General features: G+C 39.3%; 2 long non-coding RNA genes across 3 annotated transcripts in view; one reads left to right on the top strand and one right to left on the bottom strand.

Moving 5' to 3' along the window:
• The window catches only part of LOC115942909 (uncharacterized), an 82,913-nt gene extending 75,076 nt beyond the window's left edge, over positions 1-7,837 (bottom strand). Inside the window, exon 1 of the long non-coding RNA XR_014140408.1 lies at positions 7,413-7,837. This is a non-coding gene — a long non-coding RNA (uncharacterized LOC115942909). The remainder of the gene's footprint in view (positions 1-7,412) is intronic.
• LOC115942910 (uncharacterized) overlaps positions 1-25,734 on the top strand; it is a 465,869-nt gene that overhangs the window by 351,441 nt on the left and 88,694 nt on the right. The gene's annotated exons all lie outside the window — the stretch shown is intronic.

The raw sequence follows: 25,734 nt of genomic DNA, 5'->3' as shown, positions 1-25,734 counted from the left end.
AAATCCAGGCAGAAGTGTGAAGCAAGGCTAGTGGCCAACCCATACATCTGCGTTCCAGCAAACAATCATCATCAACCTTCCAGCCATGGGAGTTAGCCTGCTTGGGAGTATGGCCTTAAACCACCCCCAACCCCCACCTGCACCTACGCTATTGAAGCACATGAGCTCTGCTTGCAAAGCACTGACCGGATGGCAGAATCATGTCAAATAAATAAAATGGGTATTATTTGAAGCCACTGAGTTTTTAGTAAATTTGTCCTACTAAAAACTATGCATAACAATACATTATTAGAGCAGAAATGCGCATCCTAGTGTAACTAGGTCCTGGATGCATGTTAGTTCTTCATTAATTTGCTAAAATTCCAGGATATTATTTTAAGTAAATATAGTTATCAACTATACACATTTAAATAGGTAATAGACAACAATGCATATTTTATATAGTGTAAACATCTACCATATTTGGATATTCTAGAAATGCTCTGGATCTGGAGTCACAGATCTACAATCAAGCCACTGCTCTATGGCTAACACGCTTTGAAACATCACATGCCAGGGACAACTGTTAGGATCAGATAAAACAACTGATGTAAGGTTATTTGATATGCTGTAAAACATTAAACAAATATAAGGTATTTTGCAGTGGCTCACAATCAATTCAGTCGTTGATTGATAGTTGGGTACAAAGAAAACACAGGTGTTGATTATAGTTTAAAGAACACCGAATTTAACCCACCATCACCTTTATTATCAAACTCTCATAATACGTTCAGACAATGTACAGAGTATACTATTATAATTCCATTAATTTATGTAAAAACCCATGACTTTTAATAAATTGAACATATAATTAACTTCACATGAAAAAAGAATTGACTAGTAATTATGTAGCTAATTGGAATTAGACAAAGAATCACATTTCCTTTTATTTCATAATTTTACATAATGACTATCACAGCAGAGAGGAAAAAAGAATAATCAGTTGCCCAAATACTTCTATCAATGAGTTTCTATCATCTTTTCTTTGCTCTTTTTCCTGCTTAAAAAAAAAAAAAAAATTGTGACTTGATAGCATCTGATGTAGGGGCAGACATACACTTTCCAAATTTGTTTGTTTCTGAGCTATTTTTGGCTTTCTTTCGTCATGGAGTCCAAATTAAGTGTTGGTTAATGTGGTTACATTTTACTGGAGCTACTAAAATAAGGTTACATAAAGCAGAAGATGGAAATAAAAGTTTACAACAAGCTTCATTCTGCTTTCTTTCTTTGAAGCTCAGTGGAAAGTATGAGAGCATTGCACATTCAAGGCTTTGCATATTATTAAGCTAAAAAAAAATTATAAAGAACATGACAAGCTGAAAGGAAAAAGTAGCATAAGCCAGTACAAATTCTAGCTGTTGATAATTTCCCAAAGATATTCCCCTTCATGGTCCATGGAGAAAAGCATCACAAATTCTGTCCAATACTGTGTTTCCCTAATGTCCAAAACCTGGAAAATGCAAAAAGTGAGTTTCTCTGGGTTTATGCTGCACTAGATAATCAATTTGTGGCCAATGTTTTTCCTCACCTAATTTCCCAGTTGTTTTGGAATTCATCAAATGTGTTTGCTAGTCCTCAAAGTAGATCAAAAGCAAGTCAGTGACAAAACACAAATGGAAACATTTGGTCCCATTCAGTATGAAATTCATTTCAGAAAAACATGGTCACAAAAACTAGATGAATGAAAAAAGACACTAAGGAAAGGAACAGGCTACCATGTATATATTATTTGGAGGTATTCCTCAATCTTGGCTTCCATGGAGAGGACCATTTCTCTTCTATCTAGCATTCTTCTGACAAATGACACAGTTTTTAAAGTTGTTTTGCTTGCTTAGATCTTATTCTGCAACTTAAAGCATCTCGGAGAGGATTTTTTCCATTTTCCATTAATTGTAAAAATGAGACTGTAATAGAGACAAGTTGAAAAAATTATTTGAATCTGAATTAGAAAAAAAATTCAGATTCATTGTTCGGTTGAGAGTATGAGAGATACTGAAAATGGTTCATTCATGGAAGTGCCTAATAACTCACCTATGCTACCCTGCATTAAGCAAGCCACCTTCTGAATATATAAATTGTATCAAATTATAAAAACTAAGTACAGACATAATCAAATATGTTTATAATTTAGACCAAAAGTCTTCTTCTCTGATGATACATGATTAGGCACGGATGCAAGAGGGTGGTGGTTACAATAAGTATTTGATGAAATACCTAAATTCTCTGCATTATTTTATTTATTTTTGCAAATGTGGGCATCACCACTAAATCATAGTTTCTCCAACTGTAACAAAAAAAGATGTGTCTCAAATGACTATATTAAAAAAAAAAACTGGGGGCGCCTGGGTGGCTCAGTTGGTTAAATGTCTGCCTTCGGCTCAGGTCATGATCCTGGGGTCTTGGGATCCAGCCCCTCCTTGGGCTCACTGCTCAGGGGGGAGCCTGCTTCTCCTTTTGCCCCTCCTCCTGCTCGTGTTCTCTCTCTCTCCTTCTCTCACTCGCTCTCTCTCTCAAATAAATAAGATCTTTAAAAAAAATTCAAATAGCAGTGAAATTAAGAGGGGAATACTTTACTCTTAAATTGCTCTGATATTCCATTTACAGATCCACACCCCTAATAGATTCTGAGTATAAATCTGACTTTGATCTTTAAAAAAATTCATCTAGATTTTAGATATACATTTAAGGGTGGCCTAGATCTCTCTTTGATCATAGGGTCTTAAGTTACTAAGTGCTGTACTGTAAATACAGTATATTAGGGCAGAGAGTGGATAATGAGTACTTGGCAACTAACTAGTCAAACTTCAGATATATTTATTTAACTTAATAAAACTGTTTAGTTGGAGAAAGAAAGCAACTTTTGAAGAGCAAAAACTATTTTGGATTAACTTTTAAAAAACTTTTAAAAATTAGTTGTAGTATTTTCCTATGTGGTTTTTAGTCTTAAATATTATAACAGTCTTTTCCATCCCTAAGATTGTTAAAAAACAAAAACAAGCAACCAACCAATCAAACGTTTAAACAAAAAAAACTACTCACCTATATTTTCTTCTAATCCTTTAGTATTTTTGTTTTCTACCATTTAAATCATTATTTCACCTGGAACTTTATGTAAGTTTTATTCATATTTTAACCAGTTTTCCCTAACTCTATAATCAAATAAAATGCTATTTCCGCAGTGCTTTTGAAATGCCACTTTTACTAGAAACTGTTTCCCTGCATCTAATCCCTCTCTGACTTCACCCATCTTTTCAGACCATTTCATACTCCGGCCACTGCTGGAGTGGACTCAGATCTGAGGGCAACTTGCCTCCTCTGAAAACGGAAATCTCTCCTTTCCAGCCCAAGGGACTTCCTCCGCCGCAGTGGCAGAGGATGCTTGGTGAAACCACTCCACCACTATGACACATACACCAATCCGGAAGTACAAGCGAATAGTACTCTTGACCAAGGACAACCTCTGACCAGTGTGTGGGACAGGAGACCGGATGGATACACTGCTCTTCTGTCATCTTCAGTGACGAAGATGTATTGTACAGAGCTCCTCAGAATGACCCAGTGTGCCCAAGTCCCAGTTGCCCACTTACTAGCCAAATAATGCATCCCTTACATTGGCTTAGCCTCTTTCCTTGTTCCAGTCTTCCAAGTTCCCAGCGCCTATCCCTACGCTATCTGGATGCAAATGTTTCTCTTAGACTGATTTTAAAGCAGACTCAAGCTGAGATAAATATCCTTTATTCTTGATTCTTTTTCTTGACTCGATTCTATACCATGAATCTGTCCTTTCGTGGCTTTATAAGATATTTTAATTCCTGTTAAGATAATTGTACATATGCTATTCTTTGTTTGAAAATTACCCTTGGTTGCTCTAGTGGACTTATCTTTTCCAGATTAATTTTGAACCATTTAAGCAATTGCAAAGTCCTATTCATTTTTCAAATTAGAAATAAAATTTACTTCTATCCAATTTCACATTCCTCCAATTACCAGCCATATGGACTTGTGTATTTTTTCTTCTTTATGCCCCAGTATCCTCTTTTATGAGTTGAACAAAATAATTCCTTCTTCACTGAGTTGATATGAATAATAATTGGGGTATACACACACATATTAATAATTATACAGTTGCTGACACATAGTACACCCTAAACATTCCCAATGGATTATATATATTCTGACATCACTATAATATTGAATCTCCTAATCTATAAAGATAGCATATTATTTCATTACTGAAAGGAAACCTTATATTTCATAGTAAAATCTAGTATTTTCATTCTTATAGGTCCTACATTTTTTCTGTAATTTTTTCTAAGAACTTTTTTGTATATTTTAATGACAATTTTAGATGAGATAATATTAATGTCATTTTCCAACTAATTACAACTAAAATGTTACATTTATTCAGCTATGCTGAATGCTTTATATATGCTATCTCAGTTATTCTTATAACAGTTGTTTGAGATGAGAACTATCATTAGTTCTTTTTTACAGATAAAGAAATAGACATAGAAAAGTTGAGTATTTTCTCCCAGCTAGTACAGGATTAATTCCAAATTTAGTTCAAGGCTAATCTTGATGTTTAAGAAAGCAATTAATCACTCTATATTGTTTTTATAGCAAGCCACCAACAATTTACACTTGTTACTTATAATTATTTTTGTCAGTTTGCTTGCTTTTTTTAAGACAATCATATTAATTCCGCTATTGATTTCTTGCTTCTATCTAATATTTGTTTTAGTAACGATTTTCTGCACAAATAGAACTTTTATGAATTAAAAGCAATACAATTTTTAACTCATATTTTATGAGTTGCTAACAGAAATAAAAGACAAATGTCCTAGGGAGAGAGTTTCCCCCCCCCATTTCTAAATCCAAAATCTTTTGCTATTTCTGTTTGCCAAACCCTGAACACCTAAGGGTTCCCCCATCTTTTCTTAAAAAATAAGATACCACCACCACCATGTAATTGTCCCAACCTCATCCTGTAGACATTTTCTGGTGCTTGGCTTGGAAAGGCAAACTCTAAGACACTCAGGGGCATATGGCAGGGAAAGGTGTTTGGGATCAGGTTAACCACCTTTCCCACCCAGGACACCACATTTGGCTTACAGCTCCCCTCCAGATGCCTCACACAAACCAAAGGACAAGTCTGGAGTCCAAGTTCTGAGAGAGCAGTTTAATTTCCAATGGGCACATGACTAAGAGGTAATTTAAATTTTCCAGGAAGTCCTTAACCTTCTTTTCCCTTCAAATTCATAGACTGCAATATCGAAATCAAGGCCCTGCACGGTGGTAGCTCCTTCCCAATGAAACTTGGTTATTCACAAGACCCAAGGCACTGAGCCAACAGACTGAGTCTCAGTCTCCACTTTCCCTCCTATGAGCCAGGGAGAGCAAAGAACAGTACCCATGTGTAAAGAAGGAGCAGAGTGACCCTCAGAGGCAAACCAGATGAAAGAAATAACATGAGCAAGAGAAGACTCCAACAAGTCATCAAAGTCACTCCATGGTTGTTCTAGCGAATGGTTTTCCCAGGTGATTAATTTGTGTCCATTCATTAGATTCAGACACCAGAATCTGTGTTACTCATTTGCTCCGCATTCTAGCAATTTCCTTGAAGCTCTTTCTCAAACTGTTCTTATAAAGTGTTTCTACAACATCGAGAAGGTTAAATGAGTTTATGTAGGGTTTTTGAAAGAAAGAAAAAAAAATAGTTGTTTTTCTCTCATTAAACTTTGTTGAGAGACACAGGGCAAGAATGATATCATGGTAACCTCTCCCCACTTAAAAAAAAAAAATGCCCACTACATTGTAAGCACCTATTTAGTGATAGGATTAGGACGTGTGTATGTATTATTCCAATATTTATGACAATCCACTAACCCGATTAAGACAAAAACAAAACCCCAAATTCCATCTTACAGATATGTAAATGGAGAAAATGGAAACACAGCACTACATACCTCCTATAGACATAAATGATGTCTATAAATATATACCAAAGAGTCTGCTGGTAAAGGAAAACAATACCATAATAGCCAGTCTATTATTTATTAATCTTGCAATAATATATAAAATGTCAACACTGGCCCAGATGTCTACAATGTGTGAAACAATAGGACAATTTCCAGTAGGTACAACAAAAAAGTAATAAAAGGACTCACCTCTTCAACTGAACGTTCTAAGAATAGGAACTGCCCTTGTTTTAGTAAAAGTAGATTATCTGACCACTAAATTAAGTCAAATACTCATTCTTTCTCTCTCAGATACAGCAGTCAGAGCTCTTTTTGGAAAAGATCATGATACTCTGAGAGATCGGAAAAGACAGAACGATAGTTTTGGCAAAAAGCAGGAAGACAGAGGGGAGAACGAGGAGGTCCAGGGAGCAGGAAGGCAAGGTGAAGGGTTTAAGAGACGTGTGCATCCAGGTGAGCAATGAAACACACACAGCCATGCGATTTTTATAAGGGAAACGACTTTTCAAAGAAATAAAATATAGAAGTAGCTAGTCTTGGGTTAAGGAATAACAGAAGGCCCAAATTAAATAGCATTTTATTAGCTTTTTAAGTGGAGTGACTCAAACATGACTTGTTTGAAAAACATAAGACATCCAATTAACCTGACTTCTGAGCCTGACGTTTAAAGGGCCACTGATCTTAGGAGGGATAGTTCCCTGTAGGTTTCTGGAATAGATCCGTAATTGTTAGTGTGAGCACACACACAGGCTCCCGTGTGGTATGCATATTCACACACATGCTTAAACACACACCTAGAATATTAAATTGACCTGCTTTCGACGACGGACTACTGATGAGAGTTCCCCCCCCCCCCGCCAAGGGCAAGCGGATGGAAATGCGTTCGCCCCAAGCGCGAGGGCGCCGGAGGGGATGAGAGACGCGGAGTGTCTGCCCCGCCCCCCCAGGCCCCTCCCCCAGGCCCCTCCGCTGCGGTTTCGGCCTCCCTGGGCCCTCCCCGCAGAGCCACAGTTACCTGCGGAAACAGCCCGGCTCCGCCTGGAGCACCAGGCCGTCTCCCCGGGTCCCTACGTAGCCGAGTGGAGCCGGAGGGTTGATCCCTTAGCCCCCATACACAGCCTTCCTTTCACCACCTTCCGTTTATACAAAGACTGGCTTATCCCAATTTTTTTTTTTTTCCTGTTGCCTTTTGCAATGAAAAGCTCTCCACGCGCAGCCTAATAAAGTTCTACGCCTACCCTCCCCCCATCCCCCAAATCCCTGCCAAAAAAAAGAAAGGGAGACTTAAACCTGGAACTCATTTAGCTAAAGGGACTTTAGTTAACAAGAAAGTTACCCATCATGGACTGCAGGTAACACCTCCCGTGATCCTAAATCCATTACCTGGAGACTTACCCAGGCTGAGTTTGATTTTATGAACTGTGAGGTTGCAATGTTGAAAGTCTGCAAATTGGACATAAATTGGACGCAAAAGACTGGGGGAGCCGAGTGATTTTCTCTCTAATGGTGTAGCAGGCTCTGGCTCTTACCAGAGATTCCTGTAACCTGGAGCAGAGCCAGGGATGAGTGCCTGCGTCTGTACGTGTCTCCATCCGGGACTTCCCTCCCCCCAAGGAGGTTTGACTCAGCCTCAAGCAGCTCTGCCTGGAACAACCTGTGAATCAATTCCGCTGATGGAGGAATGCGCATGCGTGCTCGCTCACACGCACGCACACATGCGCACACGCACGGCCCGAGCTGAGGAACAGAAAAGGAGTTTTCTCTTACTCCTCGTCCCTACTGTCAACAATGTATGTCCCCTGGTGGTTTTGGCAGGGCCAGGTTTCATCCGCCCGCTCGCTGGTCATTTCTCACAATTGTATTTTAGAGAGGACGGCTGATGCCAGGAGGTATGCAGTCATGACCGGCTTCTGAGTTTTAAGGAACACTAAGACTACTTTCGGCTTAGCAATACCTTCTGCTTTCCATTTAATTGAGCCTTTATTTATTTTTTACTTTGTTCACTTATTTATTCATTTAACTTTTACTTTACGGTTGGAGCTAAGGATGATCCAGAGGTGAAAGTCGGGGAAGGCACACACGTGTCCTAACTGAAGGAGAGGTATAACCAATTCTATAATAGAGATGAAACAGGAAGATCCAGAATTGGTGGGCGGGGGGAAATGAAATGCAGCTGGGAATTGGGGGGAAAAAAGTATGAAACAGTCTGGACTTCAAAAATTGGAATTGTGATTCTGCAAAAGGAGAGTGGCATTGGCCTGGGGTGGAGAGTAGAGGTAAGTACTCTAGGCAGAAAGAAGGATTTTAGGGAGACGGCAGGAGAAAAGTTCATGGGATGGCCATTGGAGTGACACGGCCATGGTCCCTAGGAGGAGAGGAGCAATGGGTAAGTCTGAACGTGTCCTTAATGGCCGAACCCAAGTGCCACGTGGATGGGTTTGGGCTTTATCCCATAAATAATTGTAGGAGTTTCTGGAATATTGAGGGCATGAGAAGTATACCATAAGCATGTGTATAAAACTTTGCCCAAATCAACAACAGCACACATGTCAGTGCCTCAAATGCATAAATCAATCACAGTTCATTCAAATGATGGCAGACTATACAATATTTTAAACAGAAGAAGTAGATCAAGTATTCTTTAAAATAAGTATAAAAAGTTTAAAAAGTTGTGTACAATCTACTAGTATTAACATTCAAAAGTGAAAAGGAAACATGAAGAATTTTTTTATGGATTCCCACGTCTCAGCTCCCTGATGGTAAGTACGTGTGAGAAAGTAGAAGGGAACATGGATATATCTATAATGTTTTATTTTTTTAATAGAAAAAGCATAAAATTGGCATTTCAAGCAAATATGGCAAGATAGTCACAACTCTTTTATGTGGGCTCTAGGGACTTGGATGTCAGTGTTTTCTGAATTTTCCATAGGACTTAAATATTTTGTAATTTCTCAAGGGCAAATTCCTATATCTCTTTTCCTACACACACTCATTCAATGCTTCAGCTCCATCTAAAGCTTCCTTAAGGGAGCCTATGTGGCTCAGTTGGTTAAGTGTCTGCCTTTGGCTCAGGTCATGATTCCAGGGTCCTGGGATTGAGCCCCACGTTGGGCTCCCTGCTCTGCAGGGAGTCTGCTTCTCCCTCTGCTCCTCCCCCACTCGTTCTCTCAGTCTCTCTCTCTCTCAAATAAATAAATAAAATCTTTTAAAAAAAATAAAGCTTCCTCAAATATTTCAGAGAGTCTCAGGGAGCATCTCACACGTGTCATAAATAAACATGGCCAGTCACCATGGGGTGTCTCTTGTGTAGCACTGGCCTTCCAGGAGGGACCAGGGCTGCTTCCCTGAGTCTCCCTGTGCCTTACCAAGTGCCAGTCCGGGGCACCAATGTCTCTTTCTTATCTCTGACAGCACTTCTTTATTTTTATTTTATTTTGGGGCGGGGGGAGTAGGTAGGATGGGCAGAGGGAGAGGGAGAGAATCTTAAGGAGGCTCCATGCCCAGCACAGAGCTCAACGCAGAGCTTGATCTCACAACCCTGAGACCATGACCGGAGCTGAAACCAAGGGTCAGACAGATGCTTAACCAGCTAAGCCACCCAGGTGCCCCTGACAGCACTTCATTAGAGGAAAGCTATCCTGCAGGGCTTGCCAGCTCTACAGGTGTTAACCACCCACACATTGAAACACGTTTTTTAAAAAGATTTATTTATTCATTTTAGAGTGAGAGGGAGAGAGCGCTGGGGGGAGGGGCAGAGGAAGAGAAACACAAGCAGACTCTGTGCTGAATGCGGAGCCCAGTGTGGGACTCGATCTCACGACCCTGAGATCATGACCTGAGCTGAAATCAAGAGTCCGACGCTCAACGGACTGAGCCACCCAGGCGCCCCTGAAACACATTTTGGTTCCAAAAGCCCACCAGGGACCGCAGAGAAATGAAAGCAAGTAACCTTTAGCCTTTTGTGTTACCCACAGTTCACAGGATACCAAGTAGTGATTATTTTGCTCTTAGGGTATAAAATTTTTAGTAAAACAGACCTTCTAGCTTTCGCTCCACAGTGTTCCTCTGGATGAAGATTCTAAATCCAGTAGACTAATCGCAGGCTCCTGGCTGAACTCAGAATCATCTGTCATCTCTGACAACTCAGGTTTTATTACTTGATCAAGCTTTACTTTTTAATTCTTTATTTCCCGCAAGATGAGTTTCTCCCAAAGGCTCCCCGAGCCCACCTACAGATAAATGTCTTGTCATAACTGCCCATCAGTTTAAACAACATGCCCAGATATAATGTAGGCTCAAGTTGGGTTCTCCACTACACCAGGAAGTTTATTCTGGCAGAAGAATGTGGGACAGGCTGGAAACAGGAAGAAGCTGGAGTCAGGGAGACCAGGGAAGAAGGAAGCTACTGCAAATACACGGGCACACTTTTATTTTCACATTTAATCATTTACAGGCAGTCTTCTCTTATGATGTATTGTGGGTGCACTACAGCACATATATTCTGTAGGTACACCCTGCAATGGGGTTTCCTCTACTTCTTCAAGCCTCAAAAGCAATATATTGAAAAACTGAGCCTTTGTATGAGTATCTCATGAGGTTCCCTGACGCTCCCTAATCTGCAGAGAGGGCCCTGAGATAGAACTCTCAGGAAGATAACAGAGGGATGAGGAAGAAGGATGAAAGAGATAAGTACAAACATTCCATGGGTATTATCTTTAAATATGCCTCTACATATTTAGCACACTTAACTCTTTATTCTACCTGGAGCAGCTACTTATAAAACCAGCTATGTGAAAGCAACCAACCAAATAAACAAACAAAACCAGCCATGGGCCATTTTGAGAATCACTGATCGGGCCACCTTCTCTTAACATTTACTAAAATGTTGCATTCTAAAAGCAAATGCCGACAGATCTCATGGATGGAGCCTCGTTGACCTCAACTGGTCATAGGCATGGTACCAAGGAGAATGAAAACAAGATAAGAAATAAGCAACCTTTCAATATTGCCTTGAAGTAGATAAATAGCTTCATTTGATTTGTTCCCATTATTACAAAAGCCAATGTTTTAGGTGAACACTATTTTTTCCCCAGTATCATTTGCAGATGTGTTAGGTTTCTATCATTCTGGATGCTCACACTATTTGCCTGCAAATTTTGATAGCCTGAATATATAACAGGAGGAAAATTACAGCCACTGAATAGAATACAGCGGAGCATACATTGGAAAATACTGTTTTCATATACTCATAGTACAACCAATACAGATGGATTGACAGGAGCACATGGTTGGTTACAGTCTTAAGCATATTTATGGGGACTGCACAAGCCCAATAACTGTGCCCTAATTCAGCTAATTGCTACAGAGCAGACTATGAAAGATCTTCTCTAACATTTTCAATTACTGTCATTACTACTGCGATAAACCAACAAAACAACATTTCAAAATGGTTCCTCTATGTCACTTGCCATAATGGTATTTTAGGGATGGCCCAGGTTTCTAATAAGCCCCGTTTTCTTTTTAAACCATTAGGGAAATGGAAGAACTTCATCCACATGGGATGAGAACAACCTTCCTTCACTTCTCCCTTTGATTTTGGCATAACCAAGTCAATCAATAAAGCTGAATTATTGTTGACCTCTTCATTGTAAGGCAAGAGAAACCAACTTGGACAACAATATTATTTATTAGAATCTCTTTGTGTCCCAAGTGCAGTTGAAAATGCTAACTACATGTGATTCTACAGTTAACTTACCTCTCTCCTTTACAAAATAAAATAGTGTTCTATTCTTACATAAGGAAATTTTAAGGAGTTCACTGTTGTGGGAGGTCAACTTCATAAATAATTTAATTAAGCTTCTTAAGAAGAACTGGATAATTGTCTAAGCAATTGCCAGCTAAAATAATGATAAAAGTGAAACTGAGTCTTCTGCTGCAGGGTGTAAGCTGAGTAGCAGTGGTAGCTGGGGAAGGCAGTTCCTTCTGCTATTTATTTATTATATTTACTGGACTCTCTCATTGCAGGAAAAGCCTGAAGGCACAGTTAGGAATGGCTAAATGTGGTGGCGTAGAAGGTACTTTTTTATCTATTTATTTTTCTTTCTGTATCTTGCAAGGACATGTAAATACGGGAAAAACTATCAGTCAGCAGTCGTTTTGTTGCTCAAGCTGCTCTATGGGCTGTTGTTGTGTATAGCTGTGGGTTTTTCGGTCCCCTAAAAACACTAGGGACCAACTTCTATGAACATAAAGGGATGTTATTGGGCTTTTACTGTCACAGTACAAACTGTGCTTTCTGGCTGCATCAAGAGCCGAGAACTTAAAAAAGTAGAACATGAATATATGTAAAAAAAGAAAAATAAATAAACTATTCTCCTGACTCCATCCTCTGCTTTTCACCCATATATTTTGATCACTGCAGTTGACATGAAACTGCCGTATAATTTTTGCACGTTATAGCTGTAGAACAGAGAACGTGAAGTGGTAATACTCCACTGAAATAGGATGGTAGTGACAAGGCTCTGATGCCCTCATGAGTGGGACACAACACTACTCAGGTGAAGAAAAGCCTTCTCGGAGGTGAGATAATTTCACAAGCAGGATTTATGATATTCACTGGATGCTCCTAATGCAGGGAAGGCTCCCTGTTGGGTCAGCAGCCAGCGTATATCCAGTCTTCAAGGGACAGGCAGTCCGGTGGTGACCCGAACCACATCCGGGTGCCTGTAGACTTTGGAAGGGATGACCATAGGAGAATCCCCAGGAGCATAGTCCTGAGTGTTGGGAATTTACTAGAAAAAGAAGTCATAAGGTCATAAAGTCATAAAATCATAAGGGCTGCCAGAGCACCAAAGTAGTGAAGGTGTAGTTTATTATTCTGATGGCCACCAAACTCTGGAACATTCTCAGATATCTGTGATGACACAAACACAAGCCCCCAAATCTAAGATATCTCATCTCATTCTTCATTATGATTTTCTACTGCCCGGCCTGATTCTCATTTCCACAAAGAGAGTCACTAAATGTTATTAGCACTCCCACTAGAGCATTTATCAAATTTTTTTCTGATTAAAGAGGAGTTACATGATTGAAATATAATTTGAGGGACAACTGCCTAAACTGTTTTCAAAGGTCAATGCTAACAGGAGTTGGAAACATGCATATGCAAACGAGTGTCAATGTGATTCTCACTGTTGCTTGAATATGGATCTTACTCTGTGTTCTGTTTCTAAATATCTTTTAAATTAATTCTATGTTAGAAGCATATTTTTATAAAAGATATTTTTCTATAACGTGGATTTTAGTATGAATATTATGTAATTTAGTTAACCAGCTATACTTTTTGATATTTCAAAATTTTGTTTAGCATGATTTGTAGCTTTTCTGAACATGCCCGTATGCAGAACTGCTGTTACTTTCTCGGGAAAAAATATAATCTAGAATGTGGATTAGAGAATCAAGTGAATATCTGTAAGACCTTTGATGAATACTGCAAAATTGTACTCTAGAACTATTTTACCCATTTTACCACACAAGCAGGTCACCTTCTTTTTAAGATGTTCGTATTATTTTATTTTATCTTCTTTAAGCACCATGGGCACAATAAACTCTAAAATGCTTTGTAAGGCATCAATACGTGAAAAGAAACCTGTATCTGTCATCAGTTTTATTGTGGCTGGTCCCCACCTGATCTGTAGGAATAGCACCATTGCACACAGTCCCCAAGGATTAGGACTAGCCAGTTACCCTTACTGTTCCCCCACTCTCCAATTTCTAAAACTGAGACACAGCTTAGCCATATTTATTCTCATTGCAGCAGACACAAATGGGCTCACGTTAACATGGTGTAAAACATCACTGCAAAAAGAGTATGCTTGTTGTAGGCAGAACGTGTGACAAAAATGAGGAGATGTCTTTTGGAAAAAAATTTGGAAGATCCTAGACACAAGATAGGGTACAATCCGTGAATAGTTCTGTGTCTGAGGTGGGACTGACATTTGGGATTCTCAGAATCGAGGGGAACTTCCTTCCTGTTCTGGGAAAGAATAAGGAACTCTTCTCTGTTGATAAAGTGTTATTTACTCATTGTACATTGTGTACTGCCATTTTTGTCACATGTAGGTTAAATTTGTGTAATTTATGAATAGAACGTTAAAACAGTAACAATAGTGAGAACACTGGCAAAGTCTAAATTCTGGTTACTGCAGATAACCAAAACCAAAGCTTCTTATCAAAGACCATTTGAAATTAACCTGGTGGAATACAGAACAGGTCTAGGCATCTTCAGTCAAATAATTAGAAGCCCTGGTATAGACGTGATGATACATGAAGGAAAATGTCCAGCCTTTGGAGGTTGACAGACCTGGGTTTAAATGGCTGCTATGTGAGACTGCACGCATTTCTTCTCTCTCTCTCTCTTTTTTTTTTTTTTTGGTCTTATCTTTTTTCTTTAATTGACAAGGATTTGGTGGGATAAAATGTATAATGAGCTGAATGTAGAATAAAATATTCAATAAATGGTAATTATTAGGATTAAGTGTAAAATGCATAGAAATATTAAATATGGATGGATTATCTGAGCTTCTTCCTGCCTGTTGGCAAATCCCAAGTTTTGAGAGTGTGCCTGAAGTCATCATAAAGCCCACTAAATAATTAATTCATTAACTTTGGTCCAAATCTCCAATAATTATTCGAGATGAACTGCACTGGGCTAGACCCTAGGGTTATGGAGATAAATAACTCATAATCTTACTCTGTGCAAAGAGGGTGCATCTAATAACTGTCCAAAGATAGAGAATAGTTCTTATCTCTACTTGTTCATATACCATTCTCAAATTAATAATCAGTTACTGCTCCCCAGTCTCCTGCTTTCTAAACTAAATACACTGAATCATATGTCTTTCCATACATAAAAACTACCCAATTTCTTACCTTATTTTTCTGGACTTTTCCTGCTTTTGCAAACATTGCTATGACTTTTATTTTGAAGACTACTATGGGGGCGCCTGGGTGGCTCAGTCGTTAAGCATCTGCCTTCCGCTCGGGTCATGATCCCAGGGTCCTGGGATCGAGCCCGGCATTGGGCTCTCTGCTCCACGGGAGGCCTGCTTCTCCCTCTCCCACTTCCCCTGCTTGTGTTGTCTCTCTCTGTCAAATAAATAAAATCTTAGGAAAAAAAAAAAAGACTACTATGTATGAGGACATGACCCGTTCCTTAATTAAGAATTATGAAGGAATTCCTAATTATCCAGGAATGAATTATTGGAATTAAAAATTATCCATGAGGACTCTGCTTTTAAATTTATATTAACATTTTCATTCATTCAACTAATTATGCACTTTGTGGAAATGGGCTATTTACATAAGGTTAGGCTAGCAAGCAGAAAAATTTTCAAAAGCCAAAATAAGTATCTCTTGCCCTAGGGTAGGTGTGAAGGGGCAAGATTTGCAAAGGACTGCTTTTCTTCAGGTTAGTGGTTTGGAATAATCAGTCTCAGAAGTGATATAAATAAGTCCTTCTATGAAAATAAGGAGAGGAGAGCCAAGCATGAAGGCAGATGAGAAAGGTGACTGTGCCTCATTAAACGTCATTACATGAATCATGAGATTAACTTAAGAACTGAGAAATTCTACATATCACATCACTGCCATTATATTAAAAGAAAACCCTCCAAAGACCAAATGGGCACAATTTGAGGATTATTCTCTCTCTAGAGTTATCCATGGCATCTTGTGTCCCCTTCTCTTTTTTTTACCCATTAATGCAAATAACTGATGGGCGACTATATGAAATGTGAAGTGTGGAACTGGGTAGAGACCATCACTCTCCTTGGAACATGAACGAGGGCAAACAAAGTGCAGTGAATAGTAACAAAAGCAAGACATTCCTACTGCCTATTCTATGATGGAAGGTACCTCCCATAACAGAAAGGACTTGGACATTTTAATTCTCTTCTCATGAGAGGGATCAAGGTGGGTAGACTTCTTCCCTTTCCCCTCAAATACTAGCTCGGTTCTCTGAATAGTAGAGCGTTCTTTGCAGATTAATTTATTTTGTAGATTTAAAAATCCAGTTCGTTTTCTTTTTGCAGTGTTTATTTAGGAGAGATCTAATAGAGAATGGAAAGAAAAAGAAGAAAAAAAGCACACGTGGGTGAGTAACAGAATTAACACACTGGATCCTTTGATAGGTGGGAGTGAGGTTTGTTCAGGTCTGGGTCCCCTAGAATTTTGAAAAGAAGAAGAAAACACGAAGGCATTTCCTTTTCACTTTTGGGAGCAGACTAATTTGGGGTTTGTAATTAATTTAGGACCATTAACATTATATGGAGGTGGGGGGGACAAATCACCCCACAGCATCTCAATCCTCCTGTGGAAGCATATTCAAAATACATGCTGTCCCTTGATGCTGTACCATGAAATACATTTCTAAGAAACCCTTGGCACCTCTTCCCTGAATTTCCAACATCGTCTGCTAAAGAAACTTTTCAATGAAACCACACAGGTACCGCCTCAGAAAAAAAAAAAAAATCATGGCACTGGAGAGCATTTTCCAGCCAGTTAGCTGGATGTATTCACATTTTTCATATTAGCCAAGAGATGTTTGGGATAGCATCCATAGCATAGGGATTTCTTACAGAAATTTAGACGTATTTTTCTAATGAGATGGTATCCTGATCTCTATCTTTGTCTCTCTCTGCAGGTCTCTACATATTTATTTTTGTCTCTCTATCTGTCCCTCCCTCATTTTCAATCAGTGTCTCCTGCATAATTTGGAAGGGAGACATTCCTATAAACCAAGCAATAGGCTCACCCACATTTCAGGGTCTTAAAGCATTCATCTTAATGTTGCCTTATGGTTATCATTCAAATAAATTATTTAACAACACTGAGTCTATTGTTATTTATTTTTTACGTGAATATGAATTAGGAAAACATAATATTTACAATAGAGGAAAGTACGCAGGGAGAGGGTATAAGGCATGTCTTAAAGAATGTATTTTCCTTCTCCTGAAGGAAAAACATGCAGATGTTCCTTTAGCAAGAAAGAGTTGTTTCTCAGGTATATTTAGTTCAGTCAGCCAGGGGAAAAAGCAACACAGAACAAAAATCACAAGCGTTCAAGTCATTGTATTTTAAAATTATAAATCATGTACCATGTATAAAAACGAGTCATGGGGGCGCCTGGGTGGCTCAGTTGGTTAAGCGACTGCCTTCGGCTCAGGTCATGATCCTGGAGTCCCTGGATCGAGTCCCACATCGGGCTCCCTGCTCGGCAGGGAGTCTGCTTCTCCCTCTGACCCTCCCCCCTCTTATGTGCTCTCTCTCATTCTCTCTCTCTCAAATAAATAAATAAAATCTTAAAAAAAAAAAAAAACGAGTCATGGAAGAAATAATACCGGTAGCCCTATATCATAATCTCATCTTGTATTCTGTCAGTCCTGTCCTGAGACCCAGAACACTGAGACCCCTGCCCTGGTCCCTGAGCTTCAGGATCCCCATACTTTAGAATGGTTTATAAGGTCATCCAGGTGTGATACCACAGACGGGGTAATACCTGAGACCCAGTCCCTGTTTACTTCCTCTGAGGCATTTTTTGGTCCTTTATTCAAATGTGGGGCTGAACAGATACTCTTCTGAAGTCATCCTGGGCGTAGAGTGTGGGGAACACTGATTCCAGAAAAATAGCCTGCCAAGTGGATCTTGTGCACCTGGCTTGCTATCTTTCTTTCACTTCTGTGTCTATTATCATTCTCAATAACTTTGATGTCCATATAAAAGGATCCTCCAACAGCCTCTCAGTGTTTTCTCTTCTTTAGATACTACAGTGTTTCTTCACTCATCTGACTTACACAGTCGGTCCTTCACTTATATGGCATACCCAAGACTTGATCCCCACCTGTAACCATACCAATTCTAAAATCTTAATTTCAAACGTCACTGTCTTTGATCATGTATCAACTACTAACCCTCCAGTTCACTTACGCTGGTTCTCCCAATTAACTCACCCATCAGTACTTCCAACCCGTCTATAGCACTATGTTTTCATTATTCATCAAAAGCTCTTTACATCCAAGTGTTCAGTTCTCTTCTTAAGCAATCTATGTCCCATGGTCTAGTACTATAACTGATCCCTTGCACGTGTCCTTAAATATGCCCAGCAATACCTAACTAGTTACCCATTAACCGCTTACTCAATGCCTGGATCTTAGGATCTGCACAATCCTTGAAGTAAGAAAGGTGAAAAATTCACGATCACAAATAAACCCCCAAATTTCTGGACTATTTTAGCATTTTAACATAGTCATTTATCCCTGTTAAAGATGATATTCCCCCACTGTCTTTTTCCTGAAATCTTCAACACCTTCACTCCTCATTCTCAGTTGAAGACTTGATTCATACTTCATAAAGAAAATAGATCCAATAAGAATCCTTATCTGACTGCAACCATATCTACCAACCCACCTGCATATGCACCATATATTGAAACTTCCCCTGCTCTTATTCACGGCCATGTGTATACTCTGGATCTATTCCCCTCTACCCTCTTAAGACTCTACTCCTGGAATTTCCTCCTTTCTATCCTGCTTCACCTACTTCTATCGTTCTAATGGTTCATTCCCATTAGTACTCAAATGTACCTTAATATCACCCAGCTTTAAAAGGATTTCCCTAGACCTCATGTCCATCTTCAGTTACTGTTCCATTTTCCATCTCCTTTGCTGGTAACATGCTATTTCATCAAAGAGTTGTTTATAGTCTGTATTCCTAATTCCTTAGCCACCATTCTGTCTTAGATCATTCCACTTGGACCTTCATCCCCATCACTCCATAGATATTTCTCACACTGTTACTAACAACATTAACCTCGTGAAAGATGATACTCCTGATGCTCATTTTAAACCACAATTTAGCATCAGTAGACACAGGAGAACCAATCCTTCCCTCTTGAAACCCTTTGTTTTCTAGATTTTTTCCCCCAACACTAATTCCCATCTGGCTTTATTTTCTACTTTTTCTTATCTTATCACCCTTCCTGAAGTGTTCCTTCTCCCTTACTGAACCTCAAAACATTGGAATGCGCTAGAGCCCCATCCTCAACCTTCCTGTCTTTTCCAGTTCTACCTAATTCTCAGATTTCATTTGTTCTCATGGTTTAAAATACTATATGTACCCTAAAGAGTCTTCAATTTTCATCTCCAGACCAGTCTTCTGAGCTCAGGAATTACATGTCTGACTGCCTATCTGGGAGCTCCATTTAGGATACTGAATTGCCATCACAATAGAACATGGCCAAAAAACAGAAGTCTTGATTTCCCCCCCAAACTTATTCCAAAACTCTAATGCACTCCCATCAGTTGATTATAGACCAATGGAGAATAACAAAGTGATCCACCATCTCAGACAATTGTCCGGAGGTTAATGCAGGCTGTCTCTACATTATAGGGCAGACTGTGCCAGGTCAGGGAGTGGGGCAGTCTGGTTAAGTTAAACCAAGGTACTTGGATTTTTTTTTCACTCACTGCGGAGCAATGGTGATAGTGCATATCAGCAGAGGACCCCAGTGACTTTGGGGTCTTTGAAAAGCAACTGGGTCCTATGAAAGACTCCTCTGTCCCTCCTTTCCCGAGTGTCAATCTTTAATTTAGAAGAAAAGAAAATTACAGCTCTCTTATTTGGCTGTATTAAAATTTATGGGGCAGGGTGGTTTCCAGGCTGCTGCTCCTGCCGGGCACTGCTCTGATGATGTATGACGGGACATGTCACCAGTGTAGCCAGGCTCTGATGATCCATTGCCACAACAAGTCATTTGTCATACGTCACTGCCTCCAAAGCTCCCCCCATCCAGGCCTCTCCTGTACTCTCCAGCAGGGAGTCCTGGCTCCAAACAAACTCCATGTTCCCACTGCACTCCCACGACCACCACACTCACCACGCATTTCTCCTCTTAGTGGAAGAGAAGAAAAATAGTTTTTAGGAGCAAAGTCTATTGGGCGATCTTAAGACTTCTAAAGGTAAAGGGTTCATATACTCTGATGCCATAAGCTACTAGCAGATGATGATTATAGGAAGGTGCTTTATGCTCTCGGGATGCCACGCTAATGAAAAACACTAGTAAATAGTTATGTAGCATGTATTCATTGACAGACATTCTCCTAAGGGTTTACAGGCACTAACTAACTTAATCCTCTCACAATCCTATAAGGGAGATGGTACTGTCAGCAGCTGAGGAAAATGGAGGCATAGCAAGATGAATTTGCCTGCTGTTGCCCCGCTAAATAAGTAGAAGAGATAGCGAAGAAACCTGGGCAGCCCAGAGCTGGAACTTTTGCCCTCAACCACTGTGTCCTGATCCATATACCTCAACATCCAATCCTAATGGTTCTTCATGTAGGCTTATATTGACCCCTGCCTTTTACGGCGGATAAACCCATGGACACAGTGCAGGCACCATATAATTTAAGTGTCACTCTAATTTATGATAACACCATTTAACAACTGCTTGTTAGATTCTACAGTATACACTAGGTGCTCTGCTTATATTATTTTGATCTTCCAACCTTGCAAGATATTGTTCTATTTCCTTTTGTTATGTATAAATGGGTAGAGAAGTAAATAAAAAGCTTACTGAAGATGTTTTCAAAGAAGGCACTTAAAAGGGGAGTAAAGGGGGAAGACCAAATGATTAGGGACAGCTATAAATTAAAAAGTAGTGGGTGACTAGAAATAATTTCTATAGAATTGTTGAAATGACATTTGTATACATTTTAAATAAATCAACTTAATGACAAACTATTCAAATGTCACTAAAATAGAAACTATAGAGTATGTCTGCTTCTTTGTTCCAACTGAAAATTAAAGTTTATGGGGGAGGGGGAGAAATCTCTTTACAGATTCATATTCTTCACAATTCTTAGCATTTAATTAAAACAGAGTGATCCGTGAAAGAAAAAAAAATAATAATTTGGGCTTCCTTAAAATGTAAAACTTCTGCACTGTGAAATACACGGTTAAGAAAATAAAGATAAACCACAGACAAGCTTTTATTTGTAAAATACACATCTGACAAAGGATGTGTACCCAAAATATATAAAGAACTTCTCGAGGCATCTGGGTGGCTCAGTCAGTTAAGCATCTGCGTTCAGCTCAGGTTATGATCCCAGGGTCCTGGGATCAAGCCCCACGTCGGGCTCCCAGCTCAGCGGGGAGTCTGCTTCTCCCTCTGCCTCTGCCTCTCCCCCAGCTTGTGCTCTCTCTCTCTCAAATAAATAAAATCTTAAAAAAAAAAAAGAACTTCTCTTCACCTCAACAATAAGAAAACAAACAATCGAATTTAAAAATAGGCCAAAGATCCAACAGACATGTTACCAGAGAGATACAAAGACAGCAAATAACTATATGAAAATATACTCAGCATCATTTGTCATTAGAGAAATGCAAAATAAAATATCAATACAAGACCACTCCACACACGTTAGAAGAGCCTAAAATCCAAAAAACCTGATGATACCAATACTGGTGAGGAAGAAGAAGAATAGAAACTCTCAATGTTGATTGCTGGTCGGGATGCAAATGGGTGCAGCCATTTTGGAAGATGATTTGGCAGTCTCTTACAAAGCTAAACAGTCTTAACCTACAGTCCTGCAGTCATGCTCCTAGGTAATTACCCAACCGATTGAAAGCATACAGCTACCCAAAACAAGAATATGCATGTTTACAGCAGATTTCTTCATAGTTGTCAAAAAGTAGAAGCAACCCTTCAATAAATATATAGATAAACTGTGTTTTATCCATAAAGGGAATACTATTTGGTAATAAAATGGAATGGGCTATATTAAGCCACACAAAGACACAGATGATTTTTAAATGCATTTTGCTAAGTGAAATAGAGCCAGTCTGTAAAGGCTACACAGCATCTGGAAATGCTTCCATTTATTGACATTCTGGAAATGATAAAACCATAGAGATAATATACAGATCGGTATTTGCCAAGAGGTATGATTGGGTGGTGAAGCAGTGAGAACTTTTTCAGGGCAGTACAACTATTTTGCACAATAGTATAATAAAAATGCATGACACGAAGCATTTGTCAAAACTCACAGAATGTTCCAGCACAAAGAGTGATCTTTAACAAAATCAGAAGGCTACGTGACTCCAGGATGTAACCCACTTTTGTCAAAAAGGTATGAAACAACCTTATTCAAGGAGATTAAAGGAAAAAAAAAGTACCAATTTAAGTAACTTTGGAAATGAGTTAAATTTGTAAGATTAAAGCAAAAAAGACTATTCACTAAGCCCTGTATACTAGTTGATAGTATTGGGTAATAGCTCAAAGTATAAAAGAAATACCTATGAGTGCTTACTGATATAAATAAGTTACTTAATAATTTCAGAATAGTCAAGTCTCCTATGCAGAAGAATTTAAAATAATTTATGTACATATTCTGCCCTCAAGGAAGCGAAGCATAGCCCCCACTCCTGAAGGGTGGGCTATCCCTACTGACTTCCTCCCAAAGAGCACAGTGTGGAAAGGAGAAAAAAGAGTAACTTAACTGTGGAGAATCCTGACAAACACTACCTCTGAGACAAATAATGCAATATATGTTAAGAAAAAAAAAAAAAGAAGAAGAAGAAGATAGCAGGAGGGGAAGAATGAAGGGGGGGAAATCGGAGGGGTAGACGAACCATGAGAGACGATGGACTCTGAAAAACAAACAGGGTTCTAGAGGGGAGGTGGGTGGGAGGATGGGTTAGCCTGGTGGTGGGTATTGAGGAGGGCACGTTCTGCATGGAGCACTGGGTGTTATGCGCAAACAATGAATCATGGAACACTACAACTAAAACTAATGATGTAATGTATGGGGATTAACATAACAATAAAAAAATAATAAGAAAAAGGTTAATATCTGTAGTAATAAGTTAGGTTGATAGAATGCACCCTTGGTATGATGGTATGTAAATGGCACTTTACATCTATAGACATCCTCCAAAAAACCCATAACCTCAGTCTAATAATGAAAAAAAAAAAAGAACTTTAGAGAAATGCCATTGGTGAGCATCCTACAAAATGCTGGCCTATCAAGGCCATCTAAAACAAAGAAAGTCTGGGGCGCCTGGTGGTGCAGATCTCGTGATCTCAGGATTTTGATTGAGCCCCACGCTGGACTCTGCACTCAGTGCAGGAGTCTACTTGAAATTCTCTCTCTCCTGCCCCTCCTGCTTGTGCTCTCTCTCTAAAATAAATAAGTAAATCTTAAAACAAAACAAAATAAAAACAAAAACAAAAAACAAGGAAAGTCTGAGAAACTCAATGAAGAAGAGCCTAAGGAGTCGTGACAGCTAAATGTAACAGTATACTGGTTGGAATCCTGGAACAGAAAAGACATTAGTAAGAAGTGAGGCAATCTCAGTCAAGAATGGACTTTAATTAATAATCATCTATCAATATTGGTTCATTAATTGTGACAAATACACTATACTAATAGAAGATGTTAGTAAGAGAGAAATGGGATGTGGGATGTAAGAGAAGTTGGTGCTATCTTTGCAATGTTTCTGTAAAGCTAAAGATACTGTAAATTAAGAGATTATTAAAAGCAGATTAACATATCTCAAATTTATTGGCAATAAAACCGTAAGCAAGTTATTTTGCAAAACTAAAAACACAAAAGAAGCCCTTTGAGTGCTTGATTTGACAGACATTTTTAAAGACTTTTTAGCTTGACAAAAATTCACACATGTTAAAGGAACTCTTGGGGGAAAAAAAATCAGCATTTTAAAGAAGGGCAGGATAAAATAAAACCAACTGAGCCTGTTTACCAAGACAGTCTATGATGCCCTCAAATTCTAAGGAAAAGATCTCAGGCTAAAAAGCATTGAAAAAAAAAAAAGTTTTCATGGTCTCCTGTTAAAGGGGGGAATTATGAACCTCACTGACAACTAAGTAATGTGATTTAATTACTGCAGGATTTGATATTTGGTACATGCAGAGAGAGCCCAATTTTGAATGGGTGGGTAAGGACTGATAGCTATTAAGAGAAATTATTTTAAAGACAGTATCAGTCCATGATTTTTTTACTTGACTTACTAGACTTAATAACGAATAAAGTCCCACTTGGTCAATTCTATTCTGAATATCCAGGAATCCATCTGTGCTTCTTGCTTGGAGATCTTCCATTCTCTATGCATTAAATTACAAACTTTGGTGCGCATTTGACTCTTTAGGGAAAAGGTTAGAATGCTATGTCAGGCCAACATAAGCCCCCTATTTTACTACACTTCAGATATTTGGAAATGCTGCTGGTTACGTGTTCAATATTAGCCTATGGTGTTGCTTGGCCCATGGAACCCTCAGTTGGTTATTGGGGTCCCCAGTGAAAAGTCTCACCCAGCAAGACCAGCTCTGCATTTGAAAAACCTTTAAATGGAACAGAGCCATGCTTTAAACTGTACCAATGGCTGGTTTTAACTTCCCCGCATGCCACCATGTGGTGGAAAAATTACAAATTCGCCCTCCATTTCCTCAGGCAGTCCTTTTCTGAAGGGAGGGCTAGCAGATTCTTAATATCTGTGCTTCCTTGGCCTCCAAAGCCAGACATTCCTCCTGAATATTCCCCCAGGCCAGGCCTTTCATTCTGGGCAGAATATTGAGGCCAGCAATCAATAAGTTGGTTCTCCATCTGCCTTTGACAGAGGAAACACCAGGCTGACACCAGCCAGTCTGGGATCAGCTGTTTCCCGGCCTTTGATCTCCTCAGCTAGGGCTGTCTAAGCTCCCAGGGCCTCTGCTTCGGCTTAGATACAAGGCCTGTCCTGCTGATCTCTCCTCCAAGGCCTATTGTAGCCATTGTATTTGAGGAGGGGGATCACCTGTCAAAGTGACTGGTTACAACCCCTCCTTGACCGCGGGAAGCCTTTTTGATTCGGGGCAGATGATAATGAGAGTCTAATTGAGTGATTAACTACCTCAACTGACTTGGAGGTTTTAATGACACCTCTTCATTAAGGTCTGCGTTTCTCAGCAGGCCCCCAGTTTGTAACTGTAGGGCCATGATATTTGCAATTATAAGCCTTTCCTTTAACCAGCAGGGATTTAATAAATGGACTTGGTTAATCATAGCTAGATGCTCCTTACATCTGACTTTGTTGTGAAAAACATGTGTAAAGTTCAAGCACATGACTGAATGATTAATACAGGCCATTTCAAGTCCATGGCTCTATATGAAAGAGGGAGACTGAGTTTCAGAAGATTTGGGTTAACCAAATCTTGACGACCACTGTAAGCTTGAATAGAGGGAAAATATCTAAAGATAAGAACTGGTTTTTAAGAGTTGCCATGCCTGTGAGAGCCTGCCTAGATATACTGTCTTTAATTAACTGGGTCTGAAGAGCCTATTAATGCAATGTTAAAAGGAACCAGTCTCCATGGGTTCTCACAGTGGGAAAGGTATCCAAGGCTTTCAATTTACAAGGTCTTATTACAAAAGTGCCCTGCTGTTCTGGTCCGTGTTCTTTCTGCCTGGGAGCAATTTAATGATCTGCTTTGGAGCAGAGAAATGGTCAGAGAGAAAATGTTCAGTGTTATGTGTTAGGGATCAAATACCCAGCGGAATTTACAATGGTAACCAGACACTTCCTTTTCATATCAAAGTAGAACAGGGACAATGACATAAATACATTTGATTTGAAAAACCCTAATTGAACAAACTGGTAGTCCTCT

Source organism: Leptonychotes weddellii, chromosome 15 (assembly GCF_054177405.1).
Source record: "Leptonychotes weddellii isolate Sample4059 chromosome 15, ASM5417740v2, whole genome shotgun sequence".
Lineage (NCBI taxonomy): Eukaryota > Metazoa > Chordata > Mammalia > Carnivora > Phocidae > Leptonychotes > Leptonychotes weddellii.
This window is presented reverse-complemented; position numbering and strand designations above follow the sequence as displayed.